Consider the following 16,527-nt stretch of genomic DNA (forward strand, 5'->3'; position numbering starts at 1 on the left):
TTACTGCATAGGATATAAAAATATAAATTCCAGAAGATCTGCAGACTTAAATTTGAAAAGTAAACAATGATGCTTTAGGAAAGAAACGTAAGATAACAGCCTTTTTGCCTTGGAGTAGGAAGAATTTCTTAAGACCAAAAAAATCACCAACTGTGAAAGAAAAAATTGAAAAATTGGACTATTTCAAAGTTAAGAAACACCGTAAACCCAAACGCAGCACTCTTGGGCCAAAAGTGAGAGAGATTTTAAAAACATCTATGGAATAAAAGACTCAGATGCATCCCTCATGCCCATGCATTCTTCAAGGGTCAACTGTATCTACCAAAGTTGAACATATACCCTATAACCCTTTGGTTCCACCCATAGAAATATCCCTCAAACAAGTGCACAAGGCACATTCTAGATTGCTCACATCACCACTAACTGTGATAGCCAAGAATGGGGAAGTACCCAATACCCACCAATAATGGGATTAATAAATAGATTTTGATATGTTTACACACTGCAATAATATCCACCAATGAAAATGAATCAACGGTATCCACTCCCATCAATATGGATAAATGTCATGGATATACTGTGGAGCAAATGAAGCCAACACAAAATAGCACCTATTACATGACTCCATTTATATCAAGTACAAAATAGGCTAAGTGAATCTACACCATTACAAATTAGTGGCTACCATATGGAAAGGAAGGTTACTAGAAAGAGCCAAAAAGGGATGCTTCTAGGGTTTGGGGCTTGTCCTGGTCCTCCAAGAACTAGACGGCAAAGTGCTGAGAAAGACTTTAATGAACAAATATTTCATTAGGGGAAACATCGGAGAGAAAATGGCAGGGAGCTCTGGAAGGCTGGCAGAACTATCAGCGCATAGTGCAAGTCTGACCCTGAGTGAAGATTTGGAAGAAAGATTTGGTAAATCATCCGAGACTGCCTTGTCATCTACGTAAAATCCTTCAAGGCTGTCAGAGTCCTTGAAAAAAGGTCACTGGACAGAGGAATCCTGGTCTCCAAGAAATGGCCTGCCTTAGGATCCCTGCTGTGCTGACTAGGAGCAATCAGGGGCAAGGCCGGCCTCCAGGCAAACGTGGTGATGGATTTAAGAGCAGCAGCTGGGACCTTTGGCCAGTTATGCTCCCTGTGGTCATAACTGTGAAACAGGAGACTCTCAACGTGGATGCTTCCTTGTGATAAGATCTGGCTGTTTATTTCTGTCAGAAATAATCCTGAAGCAACGTTGCGTCCTTCTCAGTATATCATACCCCAGAGATCTAAAACGTTCGTTTGTTCTGTTATTGATAATGTTCACCTCTTGGCTAAGGTAGTGTTCACCAAATTTATACCTACTGTATTTCTTGTTGTGATCAATACTTCGTGGAGAGATATTTGGGGTTTTGTAGCATCCTGCTCCTTGTAAACTTTCAACCAGTAGTTTTATAATTCATTGATTACTCTTGCCAGAACCTATCATTACTATGATGGTTGTAAATAATGATTTTTACATTACGTCATTCCTTCTATATGTTTATGGTTTGGCATTCTATTATGAGAGCCCTTCCTTCCCTCCCTTCCTCTTTTTTTATTCATATTCTGTATGATAATTATTTATTTTAGGGTCAAATTGCTCAGATTTACCCAGTGTGAGTCTCTTCAAGCTGGATCTTTTTACACGTCCCACCACTCTTTCCTACTTTCTGGCACAGTAAATTTTCTCCAGGATCATTCTACACTTTCCTTGCTCCAGCCCTGAAATAGAAACGTGGATATACATGCTTATATACATCACATACACGTGTGTGTTTGTATATCCTCGCACTTCCATATCTACTTCTGTAAATACCTAGCACGTGCACTCACTCCCTCTCTCTCTCTACAGATGGGTGGACGGATGGATGGATGGGTAGACAGATCTATATAAATAACTTATGGTCAGACTTCCATATCCGTGGTTCCTCTGTATCTGCAATTCTGCAACCATGGGTTCAACCAACCACAGATCATGTAGTACTGTAGTAATTACTATTAAAAAAAAAACCCCTGCATATAATTGGACCTGCCCAGTTCAAACCCATATTGTTCAAGGGTCAACTGTAACTTGCTAAATAAAGCCCTTTAACCAACTATATTAAAAATACCACCATTGGTCTGCGTATGGAATGCCATCCAAACCTGCTTTGTCCTTACTGGTTCCACATCCAGAGGGTCCTCTGCTATTATGCTCAGTTCTCTCCTCATGTGCATCTTTTCAACAAGAGAAACTTTTTTTTTTAAACCTCCACACTGTAGGTATATCCACTTTTGTTTCTAGCTCCAGGATTTTCCCTCTCCCTATTATGGATCTGTAGTTAAAGCACAGCATAAATAATAAAGCTTCAACTGTTGAAACTCATGAATTTTTCTGTGTATGCAAAATAATCTGAGAACTGTTTTGTTTTTGAAATTGGCTTCCAGAGTTCATACCATAATTTTGATCTTATATGCCTTATGACAATATAGAACAATCATATGAGGTCTTAACTGCAAGGGATAATTATTTAATACTTTTTCAAATTCTATTAAAATAATTTCCTGCTTTGGCAATACCCACTATTCAATGAAAAAAATATAACATGAAGTTATAAAATGGAAAAATATCACAAAATGCTCCTTGCCTAGGAAAACCACTCTGGAAGAGTATCCCTTTACACATGATCTTATGCATGTACACATACATGTGTGCACATGCACACATACACAAACACTAACAAAGATTTATGGTTGATTATACTATGAAGGCTACAATCTGTGACCTCTCAAAGCCCATATTGTGTATCTCCTGCGATTATGATATGTCATAAATTTTTAAAATAAACTTTTTATTTAATTTATTTATTTTGGGCTGCATTGGGTCTTCGTTGCTGTGTGCGGGCTTTCTCTAGTTGCAGTGAGTGTGGGCTACTCTTCGTTGCGGCGCGCGGGCTTCTCATTGCAGTGGCTTCTCTTGTTGCGGAGCACAGGCTCTAAGCACGTAGGCTTCAGTTGTTGTGGCACACAGCCTCAGTAGTTGTGGCACACGGGCTTAGTTGCTCCACAGCATGTGGGATCTTCCTGGACCAGGGCTCGAACCCGTGTCCCCTGCATTGGCAGGCGAATTCTTAGCCACTGTACCACCAGGGAAGTCCCTGTCATCATTTCACCGGCTTCAGATTAATATAGGAATCTATCAAAACTCAAATTCTTACAGCTGTACACTAATATCCATTAAAAATTTAGTGACATCATTGATGTGGTGTTCATCTTTTTGGTATTTTAATCTCACAATCAATAACTTCCAATTATATGATTTCTAAATCAAAGAGATCTAATATATTCTGATATATATACTCCTTTCCTGAAACCATGCTTTACTGCAACCAATAGGGAAAAGCACATAAATGTCAGTCTTGTCTCAATAATACACTGGATAATTTTATCAGATTCCTACAAGTTTTCTGGGTATTTGCCTCATGGATGTGGGGGAAGAATATGGCATAGCCCCTACCTGAGAACTTTAGAAGAAATGCTACAATAATTAGAAGGCAAACATTCCAAAGTCTGGATGAAAATGCAGAGAATTAGAAATCAGTAAGTTCAAGGTCAACTAAAAATTTTTTTTTCTAGGGACAAACAATTTTTGTGACACTTTCAAAGTGTTACAGTAAACCCTGCCTTAATATTGACAGACAAAAAATCAATTGTATACTATGCAGTTACTGTTGTTGCAAAGTTAATCATGTTTTTTCACTCTGTACCATCAGAAAAAAAAAATCACAAGGTAGTTCAATTTCTACTGAACACAGTCCTTGGAAAACTAGACGGGGTCTCAAATAACCACCCAACTTGAGAACAGAGGCTGCGGGAGGCAAGGAGCCAGTTGCGATAGGCTAATAGCATATTAATATTGAAGATTGGGGGGCTTCCCTTCCCTGGTGGCGTAGTGGTTAAGAATCTGCCTGCCAATGCAGGGGACACGGGTTTGAGCCCTGGTCCAGGAAGATCCCACATGCTGCACAGCAGCTCAGCCGCGTGCCACAACTACTGAAGCCTGCACACCTAGAGCCCGTGCTCCACAAAGAGAAGCCACTGCAATGAGAAGCCCACACACTGCAATGAAAAGTAGCCCCCACTCACTGCAACTAGAGAAAGCCTGCGTGCAGCAATAAAGACCCAAGGCAGCCAAAAATAAATTAAAAAAATATATATTGCAGATTGGTTTTCTGCAGTGGTTTTCAGTATTTCAACAAAAGTTCATGTCCTGAATTAATTTTATTTTGCAGGTTTCCCCATCTGGATACAACTTTCATATATTATACATTTCCCCCTTTTGGTTTATTTAAAACACAAGTACTGAGCACACCTAAAAGCACTAGTCAATGATAAGGTTGTGTACATTCAGCAGCCAAGTCCCTGCCCTCATGGAGCGCACATTCTCATGGACATCAATTTTGACTAGCTCATCCTTACACTTTTGTTAAAGCCCAGACCAAACTCTTTTCCTTTCTAAGTGCTATCTCCTAAGTGACATCTGATAAATGTCAAAGTTCTGAATGCAGCCCTTACTGCACCACTCAGAAGGGATCTCTGCTGTGTGCTCTGCTGAACACTAGGATCTGTTTAGCTACTGCTTCAACACCAACTAAGTTAAAATACTTTCTCTCCTATGAGACCTGACGCTTGCAAGAATTCACGTTGCACGTGAGTTTTTTGAAAACAACATTTTGTAGAACTTCTATCCTCTGACAGTTCCTTGATGTTCTTACCACTCTCGCTGCTTTCATAAAATGTGTCCCCAGTATGCATTTTGTGATGACTTATAAGATTGGAGCGCCAACTGAAGCTCTTACCACAGGTCTCACACTTGTAAGGCTTCTCCCCTGTGTGCACTCTTTGATGAGACTGTAGCTGTGAAGGCCGACTGAAGACCTTACTGCATCTGTCACATCTGTACGGCTTCTCTCCAGTGTGGACGCTTTGATGAAGCTGAAGACTTGAGGCCTGAATGAAGTGCTTCCCACACTCCCCACACTTATATGGTTTCTCTCCTGTGTGGACCCTCTGATGCATGTCGAGGTTCAGGCTCCACTTGAAGCCCTTCCCACACTCCTCACATTTGTATGGCTTTTCTCCAGTGTGGACTTTTTGATGGGCTTGAAGGTGTGAACTCCGACCAAAGCTCTTCCCACACTCTTCACATTTGAATGGTTTTTCTCTGCTGTGGACTCTCTCATGGGCCAGAAGATTTGAGGCCTGCCTGAAGACTTTCCCACACTCCTCACAATTATACGGTTTCTCTCCGGTGTGGATTCTGCAATGAATTTTAAGATCTGCTCTACGACTGAATCCCTTCCCACACTCTTCACATTTGTATGGTTTCTCACCGGTATGGATCAGCTGGTGGATCTGAAGTCGTGAACTCTGATTGAAGCCCTGCCCACACTCCTCACACTTGTAAGGTTTCTCTACACTGTGGGCCTTCTGATGGATTTGAAGATATGAACTCTGACGGAAGCCCTTCCCACATACCTCACATTTATAGGGCTTCTCCCCTGTGTGGACAACCAGATGAACTTGATAATGGGAGTTCCTCCTGAAGCTCTTCCCACACTCCTTACAGTTGTATGGTTTCTCTCCTGTATGGACTCTTTGATGTGCCTGAAGGTTTGAACTCAGAGTAAAGCCTTTACCACACACATTACGTATGTATGATTTCTCTCCAGTGTGGACTCCCTGATGGGCCTGAAGACTTGAAGGCCGACTAAAGCCTTTCCCACATTCCTCACATTTGTAGGGTTTTTCTCCTGTGTGGACCCTCTGATGAATGTATAGATTTGAGCTACAAATGAAGCCCTTCCCACACTCCTCACATTTGTACGGTTTCTCTCCCGTATGGACTCTCTGATGGGACTGAAGGTGTGAATTCCGACTGAAGCTCTTATCACATGTGTCACATTTGAATGCTTTCTCCCCAGTGTGGACTCTCTGATGGTCCTGAAGGTGAGAGGCCTGACTGAAGGCCCTCCCACACTCCTCACAATTATAAGGTTTCTCTCCCGTGTGGACTTTACAATGAATAGTTAAGTGCTGACCTACGACTGAAGCCTTTCCCACATTCCCCACATTTGAATGGTTTCTCTACAGTGTGGACTTTCTGAGGAGTCTGCAGCTGGGAGCTCTGACTGAACTCCTTGCCACACTCATCACACTCACTGTGTTCTCCTCCCACGTGAACTCTCTGATGAATATGAAGAACCGAGCTGTAACGGAAGCCTTTTCCACACTCACTGCACGTATGAGACTTCTCTTTTGAGTGTAATTGCTGGTGAAGATCAAAGGTGGAGAGATCGGTGAAGGTTTCTTTACATTCATTACACTGATAAGGTTTTTGTCCCGTGTGAATCATAGTATTCTGATCCAGTGTTGAAATCCTCGTGCTATCTTTTCTATAATCACTGTAGCCGTAAGGTTTTTGACCCTTGTGTACTCCATGAGCATCAAGGTGATGTGAAATCCAACTGATGGTGTCAACATCCTCTTTACACTGACACAGTTTATTTTTCATGGAAATTTGCTGGTGTCTATTCTGATAATTCTGTGACTCAGCCAATGAAGTTTTCCTCCAAGAATCCTGGGCTCTCAAAGTTGCAAACCTTGGATTTCCAGGACTACTGGGATCACCTGCTTTATCATTTAATATACGGTTCTCATCTTCAGAAATTTGAATAGAGTCCTGCCCCAATCTGGCAGGGGGAATCACCTTGTTTGTGGAACTGACAACTATTTATCATGGAGTCTTGGCATCTGGTTAAGTCATTTGCAATTTGTTGCCAGATTTGCCAGCAGGAAAGCTCTTCACGTGATCCTCTGTCTTGAACGGCCCTCAACTCACTTTGATTGTTTTCTTCTAGAGGGACAGAGAATTCAGAGATGTGGACACGTGAAAGCTTTGTTCAAAGATTCAAGATTTTACACTTAAGACACAGTATGGGACTTTAATGAACCTCAGGATGGTTCAGCTTATCTTTCGCACGACAAATGAAGTTCTCTGGTTTATATACTAACAGAAACCAAGAGATGGTCTGTTAAACTCCCAAATACTTAGCATTAATGAAACCCATTTAAAACCAAATGACTACTCTGACATACTATTTCAATCATCCTTCAAAAATTACATGTCATTCCTACCATAACACAGTATCAATAAAGACAAGCATTTTGCTGTGCTCACAGCTTTAACAGTGCCTAGCAGTTAGTCAGGGCTCAAGAAATGCATGCACAGGTGAACTCAGTTTGATTTCTAGGATTCTCTACAATTCTGAATCCCAGGTTAAGTTTGAACCAAGTCAGAGAAGCGAAACAGCTTTTACAAGTCAGGTATCAGATACAGGAAAAGGACTGGAAAGTACAGTTTGGCTTAAGTTGAAAGGCTGCACCCGAGGCGGCAGCACACCAAGGGGGTTAGTGCTGAGGAGGATATGAAAGGGGCTAAAAACCGGGACTGCCCCGGTGGCACAGTGGTTAATAATCTGCCTGCCAGTGCAGGGGACACAGGTTCGAGCCCTGGTCCGGGAAGATCCCACATGCCGCAGAGCAACTAAGCCCGTGAGCCACAACTACTGAGCCCACGTGCCACAACTACTGAAGCCCGCGTTCCTAGAGACCGTGCTCTGAAACAAGAGAAGCCACTGCACTGAGAAGCCTGCGCACCACAACGAAGAGCTGCTCCCACTCACCACGACGAGAGAAAAGCCCATATGCAGCAACCAAGACCCAATGCAACCAACAATTAATTAATTTTAAAAAAGGGTCTAAGAATCAGTGGGGTTAAAAAAAAGCATGAAGACCTATGCACTGGATCCTTCTCAGGCATTTGTGCTGCCTAATATGTTCCTCCACTCCCCCTGCCAAGCAGGAGTCAAAATGTAGAGGCTAGGGAAGAATGCTGTCTCTTTAAAAACAGCATGGAAAATTTTTGGACACAGATACATTGGTCTTTAACAAGAATGAGTTCCAAAGTGAAGAATGGGCTTTATGAGTGAGCTGGGAATAAATTCCATAGCCTGTGATAAGTATTGAGAAGAAACAGACTAGAAACTATTAAAGAATGATCAAAGCACTCAAGGTGACATTATCTAAAATGCCTTCTACAAGATACATACAAATGCACACACACACACACACACAAAATGTTTGTACAGCTAACAAAGATCGATTTCTTATTAGTGAGGTGGGCTTTGGAGGAGGCAAATGGGACGCAGCGGGGCAAATCTTTTAAGGGAAAGGCTAACTCACCAGCTGGCTGTTTTCTGAGACCTGTTCTCCCCTGGTATAAGGGATAAGGAAGTAGAAATTTCTTTCCTTCTATGGGAGGGTTACCTAAGAAGTAGACATAAGAATCCTCATTCAAAACAGTATTTCCTCCCCAAATGAATTTGCTCTGCTACTGAGAGCTCAAGGAAAGTCACAGGGAAAGCATTTTACTCAGTTTGGTTATAATTACAGGTTCTGTACATATTTTTTGTGCAAGTTGATGAGGGCCAACTTGTACAGAAAGGCAAACACACACATACACACATCATGGGCACCTGAGAATTTAGAATTAGGCTAGGAATTCATTTGAAGACAAAAAAACATTTAGCAATATCCCTTATTCACTCGGATTTGTTCACCGCCTACTAGCTATTTTCATGGAAGGCTAATTTCTCTATCCATTAACTCATTCGTTTATTCAAGAAATATTTAAGAGTTCCTGTCATGTACCAAGACTATGCTAAGCACTGAGGCTAGTGAGCAATAAACATATAACAGACCGAATTCCTCCTGCACTCCTGGATTACCCTCCAGTGGAAGAAAGAGAGGTGAGAAACAGGTGAACAAAATGTACATGAGTGAAACGCTTAGAGACAAAACAAGGCAGGGCAGAGAGAGTAAGAAAGAGAGGACTGTATTTTCCATAGGGTGGTCAGAGGACAGCCACCTCCTCATCTTTAAGGCGACTGACTGAAAGAAGTAGAGGCCTAAAAGATTACAGGTGAAAGAGTATTCCAGGCAGAGAGAAGGACCAGGAAAAGGCTCTGTGGCAGAAGCATCCTTTGCAGGTCTGGAAAAGATAGGGTAAGAGGGAGGAGAGGTGGTGTATTCAGGGAGGTGGTGGAGAACGAACAGCAGCCCACAGAAGGCTCTAGAAGCCACTTTAAGTGGTTTTTATTCTAAGTAAAAGAAGCCACAAGAGAATTTTGAAACAAGAACATAACCTGACTTAAAGTTACAAAAGATCACTTTGCCACCTAAAGAACAAACTGTGGGAGGAGAAGGGTGGCAACAGGTGACCAGTACAAAGACTATGCAATAATCCTGGAAAGAGATTTCCAACTGGGACCAGGTGATGGACAGCACAGGGCTGGTGAGAAGCAAAACAGATAGAGAGCTAACCACAGGAACTCACGGCTGCTTGGTTCTCACCTAAATTTCTATCTGGGTTGCTGAATTCATCAACCAAAGCCTCTCTTCTCTTTCTGTATGTTTTGTATCTCGTTTGAAGAATGAGAACATGAAAGTCACAAGTTAACATGAACGGGCTAGAGCGAAAGTTTACTAGAAATTTGAGTTCCAACTGCATAGTCAAGGTATTGAAAGCTGTGTTTTTCAAACTTTGTATCACGACCCACTGAAGAAACAGCATTTATTTCACAACCTAGATACACAGGTAGAAAAGTATACATTACTAAAACGAAGCTTGAATGACCTATATCTAACCAATGTCTCTTTTCATGAAATCTGTTCCCACTGGCTCTCACACCACTCATGCCATCGCCCAGAGTTTCTGCTGCAATGTGTTGTACTCTTCCTAAGAAACTCTGATATTTTCTATACTATTTTATTTCATTAAAAAGTCACACGTAGGGCTCAATAAATTGGCTTTATGATCCACTAATGGCAGGGAGGGAAATCTGAAGAAGAATACACAAGGTACAGCAAGATACTGCCGATTTACAGTTCTTTTACAAAATAATTGAAAAGGACCTGAAACACACTGTTTGGAAAGACCAGAGACATCCTCTCGTGTCCCACAGGAATTGCAAAAGTCTGGTCCCCAAACTCAGGGAACCACCTCAAGAGGCCCAAAGCCTTGAAACACCAAGGTCACAAAGACACTCGCAGAGAAAGGCTGTCCTCACCCACTGAGACCAGGTTCCCGAAGTGTTCCACCATCACATCCTGGGCCGAGTCCAGCAGCCCCAGCTCCTCCTCTGTGAAGGCCACGGCCACGTCCTTGAAGGTCACCGCCTCCTACGACAAACAACACCACCTCAATCTTATACCCAGTGGCCAGTGGAAGAGGGGCAGCCCCGAGGAGACGAGGAGGATGGGAAGTTGCTCCGGCTCCTGTGAGGTGTGCAGACTTCCCAGCACCCCCTCCTTCCATCCTGCCAATGCCACACACTGACTTTCCTCAGCCTCACTGGACGTGCAGCTATGAAAGAGAAAGCTTTGTGTGTTTACCTGGGGCTCTCAGACAACTCATAAGTAAACTCCCTAGAATTCTAACCACTGGATCCTGAACTAAAAAGCTTTCACTGTTTAATTATTATTGCCAAGTGCCCCAGAAACAGTTACCAATTTAGTCCTGGCAGTATTTGATGGCACCTGCTTTCTCACTGAGGTGGGAACCAGCTGAGAAGGAGTGTTATATGTGGAAACTAACCAAAAGGCCATGCCAGGTCTCTGAATGAAAACTCTCTCTTTCCCCGTTTCTGTCTTTCGCTTGAATGCAATACTCTGACTCCAGACCCTTGGTTTTCTGGGTGAGTCTGAGTTGGTTCCTCCTTTTTTCACAACCCCGATTCTTTATATTTAAAACAAAGATGAAACCAAGCACCTCTTTATACAATTGTTCTGAGCTGTCTATGCAGTGACAAGTGCTTTAAGTACCACTGGACTTTTTAAACTAAGGTCATGCATTACTCTGATTAGAAAAAAATATAAGATGGAAAAAGAAACAAACCAGTAAATAAAATACACAAAGGGTCTGACTCAAGCATGGGGAAGACTGAATCTAACTCTGGTCGTGAGAAAACTTCCAACAATACCTGATTTTTTCTGCGTGAAGCAGCAGTTTGATCCTGCTGTGCTCTGCCGTATTTGGATATTCTACCAAAAAACATCCAAGGCACCACATGTAAAACATACCTCTTAAATTCTGAATACCTAAACCTACTATGTTAAGGGCAAAAAGGGGCAATATTCTTCAGAACAGATATTTTGAGAAAAAGGTTAAATCAGGAACACTGTCACTGTAGTGCTCCTAAAACAGGAGAAGTCTTTAAACTAAATGTCTGTGCATAAAGAATAGTTTAAAGAATAGGTGCAGGGCTCCCCTGGTGGCGCAGTGGTTGAGAGTCCGCCTGCCGATGCAGGGGACACGGGTTCGTGCCCCGGTCCGGGAAGATCCCACATGCCGCGGAGCAGCTGGGCCCGTGAGCCATGGCCGCTGAGCCTGCGCGTCCGGAGCCTGTGCCCCGCAACGGGAGAGGCCACAACAGTGAGAGGCCCGCATACCAGAAAAAAAAAAAAAAAGGTGCATAAGTTTGCAGGAACATGATAAAGCAATTAAAAGTGAATGTTAGCTAGTATTAAATGAAAAAAACAATTTAAAACTGTATCTATGTTATAAATACGAATACACATCCATGAATACATATGATGAAGAGATTACAGAAATATAAAAGCAGCTAATTTGTAAGCAGGTAAGCAGTAGACTGGAAGATGTCCTTCATTTCCCTTAATTTTTCTTTTACTTGTAAAATAAAAAAAAATGATGAAATAAAACAAAAATTAAAACCGAAACCAATTAAATTTAACAGGAATTTTAAAAAAAGCACACATGGCACACTCAGGTCCTCATATGCTTAGACTCTCCTTGAAAGAGAAAACCCATATGGAACTATACCCAATATTTTGTAATAACCTATAAGGGAAAAGAATCTGAAAATATATGTATATATATGTATAACTGAATCACTTTGCTGTACACCTGAAATTAATACATTGTAAATCAACTATACTCCAATCAAAAAAAAAAAAAAAGAAAAAGAAAAAAAGAGGAAAACCTGTGTCCAACCTGAGTACAAAAATGGCGTTTTTAACAGCAAGAAAGGCAAGCTCTACTCACCTGGAATGTGCTCATTTTCTCTCTCCTTCTGGGGCAGTGCAGAGTCCTAGCAAGACAGACAGGGAAAGAAGAAGTCAAACTGGAAACTGGTTTAAAGAAAAAGAAGTCACTAACCCACGTGGTGCTCATTGTGAATTACCAAGGCTCCCAGTCCTCGGGGTGGCTACAGCTGATTATGCTTGATGAGCAGAGCCCCACGCAGATACCAGATGCCCCCGTGAACCCCCTCAGTGGCTGTGTGAGGAATGACCTGCCCAGCCATACACAGTGGCCCCCTCACAGTGTGCCTGCAGCTTCCACAGGGGTCATTCTTATTCTGGGTATGGGGTAAACAGAGACCATGTAAGTCAGAGTAGGTTTTGGAGTCAATATGCATGGGCTCTGATCAGGCTACGCCATTCACTAGCAGTGTCACCCTGGGCAAATTATTCACATCTCTTCGCCTCAGTTCTGTCTTCTGCCAGTAGGGGAGAACACGGGCATCCACCTCGTGAGATCGTCATAAGGTAGGAAGCTCTGAGAACACCACTGTCAGGGTTTCTTATTTCTTAGCAACTGCGGTAAAGCAGATGATATTTTAGTTAGAAATTATCCTTAGAGATGTGATTTCTACCAACAGAAGACTGTCAGACATGTGGAGGTCGTACGTTGTTGCCCTGTTATGTGAGAGTCTTTATAGACTTCTGAAAATCTCTGCTTGTCTTCCTAAAGATTTTGTGACTGCAACAATAATATTTAAATTGACATGGACAACTTTTTACAAAAGGTATAAAAATACGTTAAGTTTCTTTTTAAACAGGAAGTACCCTTTTGACAATTATGCACAGAGGTAAAGAGAACTAATAAAAGCCAGGATTCTGCAACAACAATAAAAAATACTTTGACAGTCCATACCTAATTCAAATGAAAAAAAGACAGGAATCTGAATTGTAATTATATCATTATAAATATAGGAACGTTTAAGAAATAAATGGGAGACTTCCCTGGTGGTGCAGTGGATAAGACGCCACATTCCCAATGCAGGGGGCCCGGGTTCGATCTAGTACAAAAGATGGCAATGATTCCACTCCCCAAAGCTTGGGAGAGAGATATCTTCACAACTTCTAACGACCTCCATTTTGACTCTACACTTGCTAGCTGTCTTCTGCTCAATTCAGGATTCTGAAAGGGGCCCTGACAGTTGACAATAATTAGTGGGGGAATAAAATCATTGGACTAAGTAGGCCTTTGGTGAAGCCAGCTCAGTTTTATCTGTGACATCCAGCAGGGTCAATTTCCTTGGCCTCAGTTTCCAGAAAAGACCCTCTCTTGAGCTTCTCGAATTTTCACGTGCATGTGAATTACTGCGGGATCTTGTTGGAATGCAGCCTCCTGGACCCCCTACGCAGAAATTATAAATCAGAAGGTCTCGAATGGGGCTCAAGGCTGGGCATTTCTATCCAAGTGATGCCAATGCCGCTGGTTTGTGGAACACAATTTGAGTAGCACTGCAGTGTAACATCAGTCCCACAAAAAACAGCCTCCACTACACAGAAACATACACAAAGAGTAACCAGACAAAAAGGCACTAAAACATTAACAACTGTTATCTTTACATCCTAAAGTTACAGATAATTAAAATTTTTCTTTATGTATATATCTGCATTTTTCCATAATGATTATGCTACTTCTATGATATACATATTATTTGAAATAAAATAAATGACCCAGTTGAGAAAACTATCTTAAACACTCATAAAATAGCCTAAACCTTGCTCTCAAGGTCCCCACAATTAAGTCCCAACCTCCTTTCATGATATGATCCTAGCCAGTACCCTATGCTCAAAGAGAATATACCAAAGGGATTAGCAAACTCAGCTGCTGGACTCAAACTGCCTGGGTCCCAACCCCAGCTCTGCCTCCTACCATCTGGGTGAGGATGGGCCAACAGGGTTGTGTTCCCTGCCTTAAAGTAGAGAAAACAGCAGTACCAATTCACAGAGCCACCGCCTGATGGAAATGTGTTCATTTGCATAAAGCTTTTAGAATGGAAATTAGTGACCAAGGCTCAGTTATCATCCTTACCCATGTCTCATACGTTCTACAATTTATAGGAATATCTTAAGTAGGAAGAATGCCAAGTCCTACTCACGTGGGGCTCTGCTGCCTCTTCCTCCGCGCAGTGCTTTTGGAGAAGCCAGGGCTGGGGAAGGAAAGGAGACTGTGAAATACCAGGGCTGTGTTTCCATCCCCACTAATTCATACCGCACCCCCTTCCGCCCCCGTACCAGCTAGAAGTCCTCTCCTTCCAAAACAGGCCAGGAGTCCAGGACAATTCAGCTTCCTGGGCTCACAGAATCCCGCTGCGAAATGGGTGCCTCCCGAATTAGCGTAGTATTAATACCAACAATGTATCAGGCAGTTGTAGACCTTTTACTTGTGCTATCTCGTTTCTCCTCACAACACTATATTAACAAGGCATTCCTTTTCCCCCCCTTTTACCGAACAGCAACGGAGGCACAGAGGAGTTAAGCAACTCACCCAGTGTGACGCCGTATGAAGCGGTAGGGCTAGCTCATAGGTGGGGGACGGGGTCAGGTTAGGGGTGAAGAAAACCGGGGAGACCCTCAAACCCCAGGAGGCACGACCTGAGCCCACCCCATCCCGGCTACGTTACCAAACGCAAAGAAGCTCCGCCCGCGGGACGTACATCACCACTCCAGGCCCTCAAACCTCCGCTTTTAGCCGCTCCTCCTCTTTCTCCCCAAATGAAAGGTCTGCAAAGGGGAAGCTTGAATGGGTCGTGAAGAGCGGACCTGAAACACCGTCACCAGGCAGAACATGGCTGCTACGTGTCCTCCTGGGGCGGAAGTGCCTGCGACTAACCCGGAACTCCTGGACCATATTTCCCAGAATTCCGCGGGTAAACCTTTACAGCGAGGCGTTACTGTAGCTGCAGTATATGGGGCTACACGAGTTTACGAGCTCTGGACTACATGTCCCAGAATGCAAGGGTGGGTGCGGGGGTGTCTACCGGCACGAGCTCTGGACTACATGTTTTCACTCTGGTTTTCACTTTCCGGAATCCCTGAGAAGGTCTCAGGCCGTCTTGCCGTTCTACTGTGTAGGCCTCAGAAGAGTGTAGATTCTGTTCATTGAAAGGCGTACAAACTCAGTCGAATTTTGGACGTCTTCAAGAGGCTAAGCGACATAAAAGCATTAACAGCCACGAAGGCTTCCTGGTAAACCCCAAAGAGTTTCACCATTGGAATAAGGGGAGAAGGAAACTGGGCTTTCTTTGGCAGGGACTGAAGCCAAACGCCAAAACACCTCATTCCCTGAAATTGTGTAAAGGTGAACGTGTTTTGTTAGCATCTTACAACCCGTGCAGAAGCAAGGGAAAATCCTTTCTAGAGACAGACATCAACATCCTAGGTCTCAAGTTATTTCTGTAATTATAAAATCTGTGACATTGCTATTTGACCAAGTGAACTTTAAGGGGAAGGAAAAAGCATTACTTGACATACGGAGGGACACTTCACAGTCATAAAAGTTTCAAATTCTCAGAAACTAATAACTTCAGCTGATACTTTATAAAGCAAACATTGACAGAACCATGAAGAGAAACATTCAAATTCATAATTGGATCTGGAGATTGGAACACATACATAGAGGGAAATGTTGAGCCTTAAAAGCATATATTAAAGTAGCAAGGGGGGCTTCCCTGGTGGCGCAGTGGTTGAGAGTCCGCCTGCCGATGCAGGACACATGGGTTCGTGCCCTGGTCCGGGAAGATCCCACACACCACGGAGCGGCTGGGCCCGTGAGCCATGGCCGCTGAGCCTGGGCGTCTGGAGCCTGTGCTCCGCAACGGGAGAGGCCACAACAGTGAGAGGCCCGCGTACAGCAAGGAAAACAAAAACAAAACAAAACAAAACAAATAAAGTAGAAAGGAAGTTGAAAATTGATTCAGAAAACATCCATTTCAGGAAATTAATAAATGAATAATAAAACTGAAGAAGGCAGATGGAAAAATATAAGATCAGATGAATGAAATACAAAAATAAAGTAGATCCCACACACACCCACAAAACAGAAATTAAAGAAACAAACAAAACAAACAAAAAAAGATCATCCATAGTATAAACAAAGATTTTTTCAAAAATGTGTTCCAAATTCTTTCAGGAAAATATCCTCCAAGAACTATTCCTGACTTAAGCCAACATAGCACACAGGATTTCTTTCCACTACAAGGAAAGTGAAATCTTGGATATAGCATGATGAAATACGGTAACATGATTAAGTTTTATTTATTCACCTCCTGTTCCCTATGGCACCCTCCACTCCCTTCTCTACCC

At 42.7% G+C, this 16,527-nt stretch overlaps 1 protein-coding gene and 1 long non-coding RNA gene across 2 annotated transcripts in view; one reads left to right on the forward strand and one right to left on the reverse strand.

Annotated features, from left to right (window-relative positions):
- The window catches only part of LOC309816151 (protein FAM170A-like), a gene marked incomplete at both ends in the record, with an annotated part of 167,239 nt that overhangs the window by 117,402 nt on the left and 33,310 nt on the right, over window positions 1-16,527 (forward strand). The gene's annotated exons all lie outside the window — the stretch shown is intronic.
- LOC309816146 lies at window positions 10,236-15,017 on the reverse strand. The gene is made up of 4 exons (XR_014295973.1): window positions 14,847-15,017; window positions 14,322-14,372; window positions 12,191-12,236; window positions 10,236-10,308 (listed from the first exon to the last, which is right to left on the reverse strand). It is a non-coding gene; the product is annotated as an uncharacterized lncRNA (long non-coding RNA).

The sequence above is a fragment of the Mesoplodon mirus genome (genome assembly GCF_964341445.2).
Source record: "Mesoplodon mirus genome assembly, contig: SUPER_14_unloc_3, whole genome shotgun sequence".
Classification (NCBI taxonomy): Eukaryota; Metazoa; Chordata; class Mammalia; order Artiodactyla; family Ziphiidae; genus Mesoplodon; species Mesoplodon mirus.